At 43.3% G+C, this 14540-nt stretch overlaps 1 protein-coding gene across 2 annotated transcripts in view; it reads right to left on the minus strand.

Annotated features, from left to right (window-relative positions):
• LOC125447626 (leucine-rich repeat and fibronectin type III domain-containing protein 1-like protein) overlaps positions 1–2724 on the minus strand; it is a 347709-nt gene extending 344985 nt beyond the window's left edge. For both annotated transcript variants that reach the window (XM_048522197.2, XM_048522195.2), the window contains exon 1: positions 1761–2724. The gene's annotated coding sequence lies outside the window, so the exon portion shown is untranslated. The remainder of the gene's footprint in view (positions 1–1760) is intronic.
• Positions 2725–14540: the final 11816 nt, after the last annotated feature.

Genomic DNA, 14540 nt, shown 5'->3' on the forward strand with positions numbered 1-14540 from the left:
AATGGTAGAGCAGGTTGGTGGGTTAAATGGTCTACACCTGCTCGAGAATTTTGTGTTCTTGTGGGATATCAATAGGGTTTCTGTCCAACATCAAATTCTAGTACTCATGCTGGGGAGTATTCATAGATGGGCGATAGAAGCATAAACTCGGGCACACTTCAGTGAAATGTCCTTCTGACATTCATAGAATCACATGGTAAAGATGATAAGGTGCTAGAGAATCCATCTGACTCAGAAGAGGATGGGAGAATATGGGACAAATATTTAAAAATAATCTTAAAGTCTGGAAAAGAGTAAAGAGATTGCATTAAATGGAAATAGACTTCAGAAAGCCAGCACAATGCGATTACTAAAACTCATAGCAAAATGTGTTTGCTGACTTCATTTTAGTATTTTAAGATTGTACCCAACCTTTATTTGAAGTTGATGGCTACTCAAAAAAAGTGCAAGTAAAAATGCCACACCTAAAAGTTCGGCTGTTACTATTATAATAGTAATTTCTAGGCTATAGAACATAACATGTTGGTTATCTGCTGACAACACACAACTGGTCTTATAAAACCATTGCTGCATAACAAGCATTAATGAAACTCATTCACCTTTTGACGAGCACAATATTAAGATGAAATAACTCACATGTTATGGAATATGCCATGTATACATGTGTAATTACATATGTTACAAATAAACACCATTTTGCTTGAATGTAAAGTAATATTTCTGTCGGTTGATCAAACATTTTGACTTTCTTTTTCATCTATAATTTTGTTAGACCTCTTTGACTGCCAATTATATGTAACAGAAAGCACATTTGGTAATTGCTTCCATCATTTCTCTAATTTTATCTTCTGCTATTTTCATTTCTGGTGGATCCAAATGATTTGGACTTGGCCTACCGGCAGTGTACCAGCAAATCATCAACACATACAAGAGTATGCAAATGCAGACACATGCACACACAATACTGCTCATTGCCAAGATATAAAGAATTTTACAAAAACTGCAAATGATGACACTTGACTTGGCTGAGCCCATCTCTCCCAAATCCACAATCAATAAAGTGCCCCAAGTCTACTGTGGCAATTAAATAAAGACAATATAGGCAACCAAAATTAGGCATTTGATTTCAAATAGTAATTATTAAAATATCATAACTCTTCTTTATATAGATAATCTCCATCTCCCTCAAAGTTGTTCTCTCTATGTGAACAATGTTGGAAACACAGAATGCACGTATTTGTAGATTATATATAGCTTTGCAAAGCAAAAGATCATAACTTCCGATTTTCAAGCAATATATTTGCAATAAACACCATACTATTTTCTTTCTACTGCATTATGTTAATACTACTAGAGTGTGCAGTGGGTTAATCTGTAGCCTCTCTCTAGTTCACTTTCCATACTAAATCCATCTTTCAATATTCAATGACAACTTAATATGGGGTGTGGGGTATCTTGGAAAAATGTGATTGCAGTTCTTCATCTAAATAAAGAAACCTGCCAGAATTTATTTTGAAGCGACTCTTGCACTACAGAAAGTGTTCTCGACTTGATTATTCATGTTCTCCGATATCTCACTGTTATTTTAGTTGCGACACGTTAAATGCTCTAAAGGATTGAAGCCTATATAAACAGCCGCATATCTGTAATGGAGGGTTAACCTCGCAATCTCCGGGTATAAATTCTCTTTTATGATTTATTAGACTTAACCAAACACTGGTAGTTGACAGAGAAAGAAAACACTTTGTAGCTCATGTTACCTTTACAAAGAAACATTAATTGGTTTCAGTCAGCGGAGCTGTCAGCGAAAGTAGGCGGCTGCTCTGCACCAGTTTATACTAATCTTTACACCTCTCCTTCTTCACTGCTTTCTCCTCTCTCTCTCTCACCCTCTCCCTCCTTTTCGCTTCAACTGGTGCTGATGGACACACCAGGCTCACAGTCTTCGTTCACGGTACAGACGAAATCAAAATGACAGAAATAAAAATCGTTCAGAACTAAGAGGGAATTGGCTCTCCTGTTCACCAATTTTCTGTAAACAATCCCATCCTCAGCAGAGCCAAAGGTTGCATTCCAGGCATTCGCCGGGTAACATTGAACGGGTTCAGCACCACGGACAGCGACACGGGGCCGCTCGCAGCCACTCGCTCCAGTGGGTGGCACTGGCTCCTGCAAGAGAGACCCCAGACACAAAAGCGAGCTCCTGTTCCTGAGCAGCGCACAACTCTAGAAGGGGCAGGGTCCATTCACCGCCAGGAGAAGTCTCTCTCTCTCGGGAAGGTTGCGGTGAGTTGCAACCGCATCCTTCTCCCGCTTCCTGCCCCAGCACTGAATATCCTCAGCACCGCCCAACACCAAGGACTGTTTGGAACACACAGGGCTTCAAACAGTCTCTCCCTGATGTCTAGCCGGGTTGGACCCTTTGGCTGAGTTTGCTGGCTATCCAGATGTGTGCGTTTTACAGACCAGGTCACAATCCCTCTGGAAACACAGCTGCAGCCACATCTGATAAAACGGGTCTCCCCTCAGTAATAGCCTCCCGTTAAAACCAGTCCTGGGTCTACATCAGCTCCGAGCTGGAAAGTGATTTTCTCCATAGCATGTGCCCAAGTGGGACTGTGAGAATGCACAGGCAGGTCGGTAGAGATGCTTATCTCTCTTCCTCTCTGTCTCCCTCACGTTCTGGTAAATACTATTAATGAACTGTGTAACCATCCGATAGCTACACACACACACACACACACACACACACACATTCATAGATAAAGAAAGAGCAAGCTTGCCTTGTACAAAGACTGGAGGAAAGGGGGTTTAATCTGCAGCAGCAAATCACATCAGCAGCGCACAGTGGGTGTGACTGAGCACCTCATGAATATGGATGAGGGAGGACACGTGCTACAGCTCCGGCAAAGTCAAAGTGCAAACCCCCCCGCAGTTTTGAACAGGCACATTTCCTATGATATTTCCTCCAAAGAGGTTGGGAGACAGTGCAGATTGGTGTATGTGTGATATATTAATTCACTGGCTCTCTGTCTCATTGAGATCGCTCCATTTCGTCCTTCAGTCACTGAACCAGCAAGGGCTTTCCATCCTGAGTGAGCCAAACCTGAATCTTGTCTCTGGGTGTTCCCTCTTTCTGAGCTGACTTCAATTTCAGCCCATTGTCTAATAGCGCCCAGGGATGTCCAGCATAGGTGGATTAGTCATGGGCAATGCAGAATTGCAGGGAGTGGGTGGGTAGCTCTTCAGAGGGTTGGTATAGACTTCATGGGTTAAATAATCTGCTTCTGTACTGTAGGGATTCGATGAAATGCTTTTCCTGATCCAGTGGTATTAAGTAGAGATAAGGTCAGCACTGATCACTCTCTAACCACACTTCAAACCTATTTCCTTTACTGCTAACTCTGGAGGTGAGGGGAACACACTCTCCCAATTTACTTTAAACAGCACTTTCGAAATCCCAATTTTTTAGACTTTGTCTTACCATTCACTAAAACAGAATGAATTGTCACAGAAGTCAGTGTCAATTTCTGCTCCAGTAGGCTCCTGTTGAGACCTCACAATCCTCAACAGACAAGGCTCTTACTGATGCAGGAACAGACACAGAAGTTGCTGGAAAAGCTCGGTAGGCCTGGCAGCATCTGAGAAGAAAAATCAGAGTTAACATTCAAAGTTCAGGAACCCTTCCTCAGAACTGATGTTAGATAATAAAGCATCAGTTTATATGCAGAAGATAGGATGGGGGAAAGTGTAAGGAGTGAATAACGTGGGGAGAGAGCACCAAGAGACAGAAGAGCAGTTGGACAGACAAAGGATTTGATAACAATCTGCCTAGGAGGGTGATTAGCTGTTAATGGGGACTGTTAGTGGCTAACAATAGTGGCTTGCCCTCGGAATCGGACTAGTGGAAAGCATTACCGACCTACTAATAAACAGTAAGAAAAGACAGGACAAAATCAAAAGGCCTCGAAAAGATCGGGCCAGGAAAGACAAAAAGCCCGGTAGCAATACCGGAGCAAAAAAACGGTGGGCAGCAAGCAAAGCGCTGTTCAGAACAATACAGATGCTTTACAAAACCAATCGGCGCCAACTAGCTCGCGAGATCATGGGCGCGCCGACCTCATCCGCTTGTCCTCTTGCAAAAGAGGAATTGGAGACATGTTACCGTGAGAAACTGTCTAAACCAAACGAGAAATCCAACATCAATAAATATGCCCCATACTCAGGCAAAGTCGATGACGGGTCCTTGATGAAACCCATAGAGGTAGAGGAGGTCGAAGCAGCCATCAAGGGGATAGACGAGAATAGTGCCCCTGGGCCAGACGGCCTGAAATTGCAGGACATAAGAGCACTCCATGAGGAGGAGGAAACTTGTCTACCCCACCTCTTCTCCCTATGGTTAAAGTCAAGCACGATCCCCGATTCACTAAAAAAGAGTCGAACAGTCCTGATTCCTAAGTGCGAGGATAAGGAACGCCTGAAAAACATTGATAACTGGTGACCAATAACCATCGGTCCAATGCTGCTCCGGCTGTTCACAAAAATAATGGCAAAACGCCTAAGTGAAACAGTCGAAATAAACCCCAGCGAAAAGGGTTTCTAGCAGCCACTCCCGGATGCAATGAGAACATTGTTATCCTCGAAAATATCATCAAGGGAGCAAAACACAATCGTAAGGACCTCACAGTTGTCTTTGTTGATCTAGCGAAAGCGTTCGACTCGGTTGGGCACAAATTATTAATCAAATCTCTGCAAAGAATGCAACTACCGAAAGCCTTTGTAAGTCTCATTAAAGACCTATACACTGGCAACACAACGATGGTGGAAGGGAACGGTAACTTGACCACCCCAATAACCATTGAGAGGGGCATGAAGCAGGGCGACCCACTCTCACCAATTCTATTTAACATTGCTCTGGATCCGTTGGTGTGCTCTCTGGAGAAGGCCAACTCAGGGGTCTCCATGCCCCTGGGTGGCAGAAGAGTCAACTGCTCGACCTTGGCCTTCGCGGATGACATCGGCCTTCTAAGCGACTCACACACTGGTATGGCTAGGAACCTGAAGCTGCTCCAGGCATACTGTGACCATACAGGCCTCAGTATTAACACAGCGAAAACGAAGGGATTCCATTTCACTTTTAAAAGGAAAACCTTCATGTACAACCATTTTGCAAACTGGAAGCTACGGGACGAATCCATAGCCTACATACCCCCAGGCGACACAGAGAAATACCTGGGTGCCCGCATCAATCCATGGGCAGGTGTGGCAGAAGGGGAGTGGGAGGAGAAGCTTAAGTCCTGGGTTAAAGGAATACAGGCAGCACTTCTCCGACCACGGCAACGGCTGGAAATCCTAAAGGTACATGTCATCCCCAGATTGTACTTCCATCTGATCCTAACAGAAGCATCACAAACTACTCTTGTAAAGCTGGACCAAATCATCCGTAACGCCACCAAAGAATTCCTACACCTACCACCTCATACCACAGACGGAATGCTATATTTGAGCAACAGGAACGGTGGCCTAGGCGTCCCAAAACTCGAAGTGCAAATACCATCCGCGATTATCCGCAAACGCGAAGCACTAGACATGTCCAGTGATGTAGTCATTCGGGCCTCCTTTCAATATAAAGGGGAGAGCAACACAGAGACAGTTGCGGGACTGCATGAACTCAAGGTCCTAAAGGAAATTGAAAATTTCCAACCCAACAGCCGCGGCAACGGTGAGGGGGAAATAGACCTGATGACTGACATCCAGGACATGATGCCGATACTCCAAAAGGCAAACGCGGGGCGGCCGAAACCACCCAATAGGTATGCAGGCTGGAGGGAGTGGGAATTCGAAAAGTGGCAAAAGCTGGAATGTCAGGGAACGGGCATCCAGTACTTTAGAGATGACAAGATCTCTAATTCTTGGACTAAGGCTGGAGTACAACAAAAATCCTCTAGATTCATTAACAGCGTGCTCTTGTGGTGTAATCTATACCCGACGAGAACCACATTATCTAGAGGTAGGCCGAAAAGAAACAAACTATGCCATAGATGTGAGATGGCAAATGAGACCCTACCACACATCTCAGGATACTGCCCATTCGTTAAGAACGCTCAGATCAAACGCCATAACAAGATCGCTGACCAGTTGCAGAAACACGTCAGTAAGTACGGCTGGACATCGTACGTGGAGCCCAGGCTATTCGACAAACACGGCTCCCTATGGAAACCCGATCTCATATTTAAGAAAGACCAGAAGATCGCGGTCGTAGATGTCACAGTGCGGTACGAAAATGACAATAAAGCACTGGAAACAGCATGGCGTGAAAAAGTGGAAAAGTATAAACATCTGAATGCCGAGATCACGGAATCGACGGGAGGCGCGGTGCCCAGCTACTTTGGCTTCGTGATGGGCGCACGAGGCAAGTGGTCAGAAATGAATAACCACCTCATGACATTCCTCGGCATCGAGAGATATGACACGTTCGCCCAAAAGACCTCGAGACTCACTTTGTCACTGACACTCGAACTCTTACAACTCTTCAGTGACAAGTGAGCAAAAACCACAAACGGTGAGAAAAGATCCTTCACCGAGACATAACACCATCAAAGCTGCACGTAACATCAGTCTCCGTTAATGACAATAACAACCTGCCTCATATAACACCAGTATCACCCGGACCCTTGGTCTGTGGCGGTGCTAGAGAGTACAAAAACATCGACGAGCGATGTAAAGACTCGGAAAAGGCACTTTCCCGCGTGTTCCAAAAAAGCATGTAATGGCAGGCTACGTGATAATAAGGCCTGGTGTGTGAGGTAGGGGCCCAGTTCAGGGGCGGAGTTCAGGCCCTAAAATTATTGAACTTGAGTCCGGAGGGCTGCAGGGTCCCCAAGCAGAAAATGAAGCGTTGTTCTTCCAGCTTGTGCTGAGCTTCACTGGAACAAGGCAGCAAGCTTGAGACAGTGATTTGGGTCAGGGAGCAGGGTGGTATGTTAAAGTGGCAGGCAACAAGTAGTGCAGGGTGTTTTTTTCATGAGCAGAGTGTAGATGATCTGCAAAGCAGTCACCTTGTTTATGCTTCGTTTCCCCAATGTAGAGGAGACCACCCTGTGAGCAGTGAATGCAGTAGACTAGATTCTGGGAAGTGCAGGTGAAGTGTTGCTTTACCTAGAAGGTATGTTTTAGCCCTTGGATACTGGGGAGGGAGGGGGTAAATGGGCAGGTGTTGTACCTTCGCCGGTTACACTGAAAGGTGCTATGGGGCTGTGGGAGGGTGTTGGGGTGAAGGAACTGTGGATCACGGTGTCCAAGAGGGAACAGTCTCTGCAGAAGGCGGTCAAGGGAGGGGAGACGACGATGTGTCTAGTAGTGGCATCTCTCTGGAGGTGGTGGAAATGGCATCTGATGATCTTCTGGATGTAGATGCAGGTGGGATGGTAGGTGAGGACAAGGGGAACTCTTTTGTTGTTGTGGGAGGGAAGAGAAGGGATGAGGGAGGAAATGCGGGAGATGGGTCAGACATGATTGAGGGCCCTGTCGACAACAAAGCTGAGGAATCCTTGGTTGAGGAAGAAGGTGAATATTTCGGAGGCTCCCTCATCTAAATTGACCTCATTTGAACATAGTCGACTGAGGCGGAGGAACTGAGAGAGTGGGAGGGTCTAGGCCCAAACCATCATCCTTCCTGTTCCTCTGATGCTGTTTGGTCTGCTGTGTTCATCCAGCTCTACACCTTGTTATCTGAGAGAATGGGATGGAGTTTTCACAGGAAGCAGAGTGTGAGGATGTCTACTCCAGGTAACTGTGCGAGTCATGGGTTTATAGTGGATATTTGCGGTCAATCTATCTAGAAATGATAACAGGGATGTTGCGGAAGGGAAAGGAGGAGTCAGAGATAGACCAGGTGAAAGTGAGGGCAGGGTGGAAATTGGAAGTGAAATTGATTAACTTTTCCAATTTCAGATGAGAGAGGGAAGCAGCACTGATGATATCATCGATGTATTGGAGAAAGAGTTGTCGCTGGGGACTGGAGCAGGACTGGAGCAAGGAATGTTCCACATACCCTACAAAGAGACAGGAATAACTGGGGCCCATGCAGGTACCCATGGCTTCACCTCTGACCTGAAGAAAATGAGTGGAGTTAAAAGAGATGTTGAGTGAGAGGATGAATAGGACGAGGGTGAGAACTGATGCATTTTCAACCAGATTACAACCCATCTCTATCTGTTCTCCTTTACAAGGTCTGTGCTGCAGCCTGGATAGTAGGAGGTGCCAACATAGTTGGCATCCCCCCCAGGGATAGGGCACAATAAACAATACACACATCACACTGAGAGGGCCATAGTATCACACAGTTGAGTTTATCAACAGAAAAGGGTTCCATTTCATCAACATACAAGTGATCTGTAATTTATGTGAACATATCCTAAAATTCTACCAGGTACCCTGGAAATTGCCATGATGACTGTGTCCAGGTTGAAGTTTCGATTACAAGGAGGCACAGGTTCAAGTTGAGAGCACAAACGTTTAAGGGAGATATGTGAAGAAAGTTTTTCACACAGAGAGTGGTAGGAGCCTGGAACACACTGCCAGAGGAGATAGTGAAAGCAAGCAACATGTACGAAGCATCTGGATGGTTACGTGAATAGGGAGGGAATGGAGAGATATGGATTGAATAAGGGCAGTTTATTCAGGGCATGATGATTGGCACAGGCTTGGAGGGCTAAAGGGCCTGTGCCTGTGCCATATTTCTGTTTTGTATCACTCAAGTTCCTGCTTTGTTTCAAGGACACAAAGCCTTACAGGGGCTGTAATTGGGAAATAATGGCTACCATCTGTGATCATGATTAATGACCCCATTATGCCACCTTTTAGATGTGGCACAATATAGACACAAAGCAGCCTATTCTTCAACCATGTTCATTGAGAAGCACACAATAGGTGTGTTCAAGATGAAGTTCCAATACCTGGATTAGGCTGGTGGGGCCTTAGAGTACATCCCAGACAAGCTGCTCTACATCTTTCGAAGAATACAAACCATTCAGAAGCTGGAGGAAGAAAACTGGAACTCAAAAGACATTCTGTTCCATTTAATTTTCATTAAACATAAGAGGAGGAGACAATGGGCAGTAGAAAGGGAGAGACTGTGGTTTTACCTGACCTACACAGGCTCACAGCACAGTTTTCCCATCGCATGTTCAAAACCATAGGTTAATGTTTGAAGATTTTTCCATGTCAACATTTGTCCCTAAACCAAAACCAATAGCAAATAGATTCATTGACCATTCATGCCTCTGATTATTAAGTGACCTAACTGTGTGAAAACTGTTTGCCTCCATATTGGCAGTTTCACTGGAGGTCAAATGCTTTGAAGGATTGTAGCTCTAGTATCAGAGCAAGTCTTTCTCGGTCTACTTTTCAAAGTCTTAGCTGACAACCTCAATATAGTGACAGCACACTCACGTGGAGTGGGACTTGAGTTTATCAACTTCTGGCTCCATGATTTCGGTATGTAATGTGGTCTAGCAGTTCTTTCCCATAATCAGGGACAGCTAAGCTGTTTCTTTCAGATGATGTTAAGCGAAATCCCTGTCTGCTTTATATAGTAAGTCTAAATGATTCTGTGGAATTACTTAAAAATAGTTTAAGTCATTTCTGGTCTCCTGGCCTACATTCGTCCTGAATATCACTATAACAGCATACATTGCTGTGTGCAAGTTGCAGTTTTATTTCCTACATTATATCAGCAATTGGATTCTGAATTTACTTGCTTGGCTGTAAAGTGACTTGGGATATTCTGAATTTATGAAAGTTGCTATAACAACTCAAGTTCATTATCCTTTTTATAGATTTTGTTAGGCATCTTTCCTGAAAAGGTGAACTGAAAACAACAAGGATTTTTATTCTTAAAACTGAGCACTCTTTTTCACTGAAGAAGCAGTGAAGAAACAACAACAGCAGGCAGATTAAGCTGAATAAAGGCAAACAGATTGTTTGTTTAAGAAAAACAGAAGGAAGCTCACAGCAAGCTAGGAACATCTTTAGACTCAGAATGGGTCTGACCGGGTTCTACTTTCTTTCTAATTAAGCATTTTGGTTAATATTGCAGGTTGGATCTATTCACTGAACTCTGTTAAACAGGGAGTCTTTAAGATAGTTCACTGAAGGCACAGCAATATATTTCTGAATTAGCAAGGTGGGTGGCTTGGAAGGGAGCTTACAGATGGTAATGTTGACTTCAATAACCAAAAACTAAAGAGGGGGAGGATCAGTCATGGTTCCTGTTCTTGATGGATAAGCAGCTATTGTTTGCTTCAAGAATGTCTCTGTTGTAAATGTACCCCCGCCTCAGAAATATATCACTGTTCCTTTAGTGGCTCTGGATCAAATTCTTGGAATTCCCTTCCTAATTGCGTCATGGATCAACCTCCTGCAAATGGATTGCAACAAGTGAAGAATGCAGCTCACTATTGTCTTCTCAAGGGCAACTAGGGATGGGCAATAGATGTGGGCCCAGCCAGTGATGCCAACACCCTACTTGTACCTTTTTTGCTTCTTCTATTAGCCTTCCTGAAGTCTGTTAATAAGCAGTGTAGGGCTCCTTGCCACTTCACTACACTCTGCAATAGGCCCGAAACGTCAGCTTTTGTGCTCCTGAGATGCTGCTTGGCCTGCTGTGTTCATCCAGCTCCACACTTTGTTATCTTACATTCTGCAATATCTTCAGTTACTAACCCAGTCAACACTCTTGCTTTAGTCTGAGTTATGGAAAAATACTGACAACTAACCCATTTAGTAGCAGGGAGAGAAGACAGTGAGAGGGAATTTTGTCAATTGATGGTAACAGGTTCTCACATCAATGTCTATCTTCATGGAGTATGGATATAGTCAAACATTCATTGCATTCAGGGCAATTATAATGCCACCATTTTGCCCCAGTTGAGAAAACTCAGATAGACCAGATCTTTGTGGCTTAGCATTACGATAGACAATGCTTTATCAAACCAGTCATGAATAGCCAGCGAAAAGTTCAAGCAGGTAATGGCTGTGGTTGTAGTTTGGGCTAGTAGTACTGGTCATGAATCCCTAATCTATGGAAAGTTGTGTCATTAATGGTAATTTGAGGCTGTAAGAAATGAATGCAGAAGCTGCTGAAACATTGTTCAAACCCAACTATGTGACAATAAAGCTTTTACCACAGGGTGGAAGTGGCATGGTGGCTCAGTGGTTAGCACAGCACCGAGAACCCAGGCCAATTCCTGCCTCAGGCAACCATCTGTCTGGAGTTTGTACATTCTCCCTGTGCCTGCATGGCTTCCTCTGCGTGCTCCCATTTCCTTCCACAGTCCAAAGATGTGCAGGTTTGCTGGATTGGCCATGCTGAATTGCCCATAGTTTCAGGGGATGTGCCGGCTAGGTGTGTTAGCCATAGGAAATGCAGGGTTGCTGAGATAGGGCAGGTCTTGGTGGGACACTCTTCAGAGGGTTCTATGGACTCAATGGACCACATGGCCTGCTTCAGCACTGCAGGAATTCTATGAAAAGTACCGGAGCCTATGATCTCACATGGCTGCACATTTTATTCTCACTGTCCATTTGAAGGCCTCACTCAATCGTAAAACCAAATCATTTTGAATGTTTCTGAATCTTTTGAGGTATTTAGGAATGCAGAATAAATTCAGCCTTTCAATATCAGCCTTGGAGCATTTGTTAAAACAATTAAAGCCACAAAATGAAGCTAACTGAATGTTCAGGTAGACGTTGCATGTCATCCCATGCCATTTGAAGGCCTGGAGGTTCTCTCTCACCCACCTCAGTGGAGGAGGAACAATTTAAATTTGGCATTACATGGTGGGGTGGGGCCTAATTTCCTCCCTGTGTTATTTAAATCCATAGAGATTTATCTCAAGTTTAATTGCATGTGATTTATATCTGTAACACTCTTGTTTACTTTAATGTCAATTTTAAACTGTTGCTGGGAGTCCTCAAAACTAATCATTGAATGAGGTAAGTCCTCCTTCGCAAAGCATGTTTGATTTTCCAGTCTTGTATTGCCGTTGCTTTTCCAGTCCAGCCATCCTCCTGTTTCTGTATTATTGATGGTGCAATGTTTTCTCACTGCAGCTCGCTGTTTTCTCTGGCAACGTTTTTACTGACTGCAGCATTCCTGCTATCAGCAGTTACCCCATCAGCCACAGCTACAGTGCTAAACATTGGCACTGCACTGGATCTGCCCTGAAGTTGGAGGATAAAGTGTAACTTTACATTGATGTCAACTCAAGTGCCTCTCAGATGCCTGGCACCCAAGTGCAGTTGGCCCAGAAACAACTGCATGACATATTTGAAGTCACATAATTTCTGCAGTCACCTGTTGCGATGCCACTAGCAGCCTGGCCTGTAGGGAGGCTTCAGCAGAGACACTGCAGTAGAGAGGTTACCATAACATTTAATTTCTCCCTCGCTGGGTCAGTCTAATTACCAACCCCCACCCTAGTGATATTTTCAGATGAAACTTTGCAACAGAAATCACTGAATTTTGAAGTTCATTTTGTGTGAAACCGGTCTGAGATATGCCACAGTCCAATGCTCTATAGATATGAATCTCTCTAATATTCTCTTCTAGCATCTTTCTTTACAGAAACAAATCTGAAGATATTGGATTATTTTTGCCAAAATGCTTCTTAACTGCACACAATAAATCTTTCCAGTATTTAATCAGTTGTGCAAATTTCTACACCATATGGAAGATTATCTGTCTTAATCTTTCTAAACTATTGTCTTGTTGATTTCCTAGTTCCTGGTGTCATTCCAATGATTTCTAGCTGAATCAATTGAGGAGCCACTTTTTAAAGATAAACAAATGCCTCAACCTTTTAATAGAATTGTGCAATGTAGAAAAGTAACAAACTTTTGTTTTGAATTATGCTTAAAAGATACCAGAGATAAATATACCTGGGTTTAGAATCCCAATAGATCAAACGCCTTTCCATTCACTCCCATGGTGCAAAATCCTCATGGTAATAATTCTTGGCAGCATTTACTGAAGTGCGACCACTATCATTTCTTCAGCAGTTCACATGGGGTCATCATCCCTTGCACTGAGTTACTCAACATTCAGAGCAGGCAACAATCCAAACAATATTATTTTTTAAATCTCTATTAAGAAATTGTTTATAATCGATTATAAATAACACTTAATGTTTCACCCATTCTGATATTACAGCATTAAAATGGCTTCAGCTAAGTTTATCTCACCTTTCACTTCTTGAACGAAACAAATTTGTTCTGCTTTAAATGGAGCAAATGACAATATTTCCCACCTTGCCTTCAATTAAATATTATTTTGTGTGACTAATCAGTAATAGTTATTTTGTATAATGGGACCCTGTTGAAATTGTGGTAGAAACAACTCTACCATGAAACGTAACATTGGTTCAGAAATATGACACTTCTTTGTGCCTCTGCCTGCTGAAGTACTGACTCACACAGAGCTAATGGATCCCGGGTTCTGTGCCCATTTTATTTAGAAGGAGCAACAATGGCTATCCCTGAATAGTCTTGGTGAAACTGCACAAAACAGCAGTGTTCCTTTTTTTGACATGAGCTCTCTGACCAAGCGGATCATTGGCTTCATTTGTAAATTACAAAATTTGTCCAGTGCCCTGACCAACAATTTTCCCTTCCACCATCACAGGTTGTCTGTTTTTTTACTGGTGCAACTGAACGCTGTCTTTGTCCACACAACTGCATGCTCAGTTGGCTGGACAGGCGGTTCGCAAAGCAGAGTGGCACCAACAACATAGGTTCAATTGCCACACCAGTTGAGGTCATCGCAAAGGATTCTCCTTTTTCTCCTCTTCAACATCTTGCCTCGCCTGAGGCATGGTGACCCTTAGGTTAAACTGTGACCAGCTCTCTCTAACTAATGAGAGAGTAGCCCTATGATCCTCTGGGACAATAGTGACTCATCTTTAAACAAAATCTATTACTTGTAAGACATGATGAAATTATGCACTATGCAGATTAGTTCTTAGCAAACTGGAAAAAATTAATGGTGGAAAACATATTTTACGAAAGAAAGTCTCTCTTTGACTTGGCTAAGGATACACGTACTCTAAAGTTAACCTTAAGAATTGCAGGTTTTTAAGCTTTGTAACCTAAATAGACATTGACCGACCTTAAAGACTTAAGAATGTGGAAGGTGCTCTTCATCACGATGCTTCTTTCCTTAAAAAAGTTGGTCCACTGACTTGCTGTGAGTTAAACTGTGTGTGATCCATTATTATATACATTTATTAAGACATTTCCACGCTTCCTGGTCACTTTCTTGTTATATATTCTTGTGTCCACATTTTAAATGCTTCATGTAAATTCTTGTGTTGTTGATAAATGCTCTCATCGATGGAGGCTCTATATCATCGCCACTGGTGGGACACCAGTTGCATACTCATCAATGCAAATTTGGCTGAAAAATCTATAACATTAAAATACAGACAGAATATATGGCTTTATGATGGAGATAATTTGTATTCTGCTGCAAATAAATTGCC

This window comes from Stegostoma tigrinum, chromosome 39 (genome assembly GCF_030684315.1).
Source record: "Stegostoma tigrinum isolate sSteTig4 chromosome 39, sSteTig4.hap1, whole genome shotgun sequence".
Classification (NCBI taxonomy): domain Eukaryota; kingdom Metazoa; phylum Chordata; class Chondrichthyes; order Orectolobiformes; family Stegostomatidae; genus Stegostoma; species Stegostoma tigrinum.